Source organism: Austrofundulus limnaeus, unplaced genomic scaffold (genome assembly GCF_001266775.1).
Source record: "Austrofundulus limnaeus strain Quisiro unplaced genomic scaffold, Austrofundulus_limnaeus-1.0 Scaffold88, whole genome shotgun sequence".
NCBI classification, from domain to species: Eukaryota; Metazoa; Chordata; class Actinopteri; order Cyprinodontiformes; family Rivulidae; genus Austrofundulus; species Austrofundulus limnaeus.
Genome location: NW_013952490.1, coordinates 1,479,964 through 1,482,284, shown reverse-complemented (window position 1 = coordinate 1,482,284; position 2,321 = coordinate 1,479,964). Strand labels below are relative to the sequence as shown.

General features: G+C 41.4%; 1 protein-coding gene across 5 annotated transcripts in view; it reads right to left on the bottom strand.

The window, feature by feature from the left end:
• The window catches only part of sorbs3 (sorbin and SH3 domain containing 3), a 26,697-nt gene that overhangs the window by 17,401 nt on the left and 6,975 nt on the right, over positions 1-2,321 (bottom strand). The gene's annotated exons all lie outside the window — the stretch shown is intronic.

Genomic DNA, 2,321 nt, shown 5'->3' with positions numbered 1-2,321 from the left:
GTGTGTGTGTGTGTGTGTGTGTGTGTGTGTGTGTGTGTGTGTGTGTGTGTGTGTGTGTGTGTGTTTTATCAATACTGAGTTTCAACACGGTGAGGGGTTGAGTTTGCACATCTAGGTTTTAGAATATGCTAGCCTCGGAACGCCGTGTTAAAGTGTGCATTTAAAAACCACACCCCCCGTAGAGTGAGAGGTCTATTATCACCACAGGATCAGGTTTAGAGAAAAAGGAAACAAAACCAAAATAGACCTCCGACACCGAGACGATGTCCTGCTTTAGACATGCTTTCACAAAAAACTGGATTTTATATTTCCACCTCATTGTTTATTTACTTGTGCTCAGCCCTGATGCAGCTGAGGACGTGGGAAAAAAGAATCAAAGGAGGAGTTTGACTTGAAATTCTCTGCTTGTGTCCACAGGAAACGACCGCTGGCTGCGAACTGACAGTAACCGTTCTGAGATACACAAAAAAGGCTTATTGCAAGATGCCTTGTTTCTTTTTTTTTTAATTCAAGACAAATCAAACTTGTATGTGAAGCCGCTCAGTAGCTACAGGGTCGGTGAACTTCACCACACCCCTCCAGTTCCTGTGAAGCACAAAAGGAAGTTCCCCTGCTGTTAATAGCAGCCAAACAGCAGCGACAGTTTCTCTGAAAAATGGTGGGAAAGTTAAGAAAGCATCGCATTATCTGTCTGACAGCACTTATTTAGCATCGGCTCATCAGATTTCTGTTTTCCACTGAAGGATGTGACCAAGTTACACCGTGACCCACTGACTTTCTGTTACACACACACAGACACACACAGAGCTATTTGCATTGTTCTCTCTGTGAATACGACTGTCAAGGTATCTACGGCCCCTCCAAAGAAAAACTGCAGCAGGGTTGACCCTTGAACTGCTGACTGCCGCCAGGAAAGCCGTGATTTGTGGTCAGAAGGCGAATCTCATTGTCATTTTGTCTGAGAGAGACACAAAAAAGAATTCCACCCAAAAAAATGCCCTCTATTTATCAGCACCTCTGTTTCAATCGAGATGGTGAGCAGAGTTAATCATTGACTCTGAAAAATGTGGGAGCTGTTTCTCACACAGTCTGAGGAGCAGCTTTAATTCATGTTCACATCCATGGAGACAGTTTGATGGTTATGGATACGTAGGACAACCTTCAAAAACAGTGAAACAAAGGTTACAGTTGGATTGATCTATTTGTCACTACTCCTCCTTCAGTTTGAGATAAACCTCATAATAAATCTAAACTAACTCAGTCAGGAAGAGTTTGCTATGACTTGTGTGACACTGCAAAGACATTTCCCCATAGATTGAAATTGAAAACGAGCCACAGAAACAGAACCGACCGGCTGAATTCAGTTTGGACTCTAAATCTAAACTGTATTGTCTCTTCATCTTCAATATTCCCTCGGTAATAAATATGGTTGTTGATGTTTTATCTTGTGAGCAGTGTGACTGAAGCGCAGGCCTTTTTTAAATTAATTTTATTGGTTTCTTTTGTTTTTGTTTCTTTTTACGTCAGGCTGTCAGGCCACTCCACCAATTCTGTCCACGGGTGCTGTGGTCTGGAATGGACAGAGTCCAGCCAAGGCTGTGGTGAAGAACCTAGTGTCCCGAATGATTCAGGAGCATCATTCTGTGATGTCATCGTGCCCATATGTATTGTTTGCATAGCTGGTAGTTCATTCTTTAGCTAAAGAGCTTAAGCAGAGGACATAACGTGTTTATGTGAAATGTACTGACTGAAATATTTGAAAACAAGACTCAAAAACAATGATTTAGTGAAGTTAGAGACTCGTGGTTTACCAGAGTGGTACTACGATCCCCTTTATTTCTCACCTAGAGCCTTTTCTCAGAGAAACTTGACAGTCAATTTTACTAAAACAACAGGCAGAGATTCGACTGAAATACAGAAAACAAGAGACCCACGAATTAATGAAGAACCTGAAACACAAGAAAATGCAGGAAAAAAAGCCCACAGTTAAATCCACAGAAACAAATTTAGGAAAACTGTGTTTTCTAAGAAGAATCTTGTGATACATTTTACTTTTCATCCAGTGCAAAAAAACTTAGAAGACATAAACTGACTGACTGACCGACCGACCGACCGACCGACTGACCGACCGACCGACCGACCGACCGACCGACCGACTGAATGAATGAATGAATGAATGAATGAATGAATGAATGAATGAATGAATGAATGAATGAAAATGTTGCCTACCGAATTGAAGAATGATGCGAGCATGTTGTTTAAGTGGAATATGACTTAAGAAAGACGCTGTGCTGTAAAACTTTTACCAAACTGGATTGACT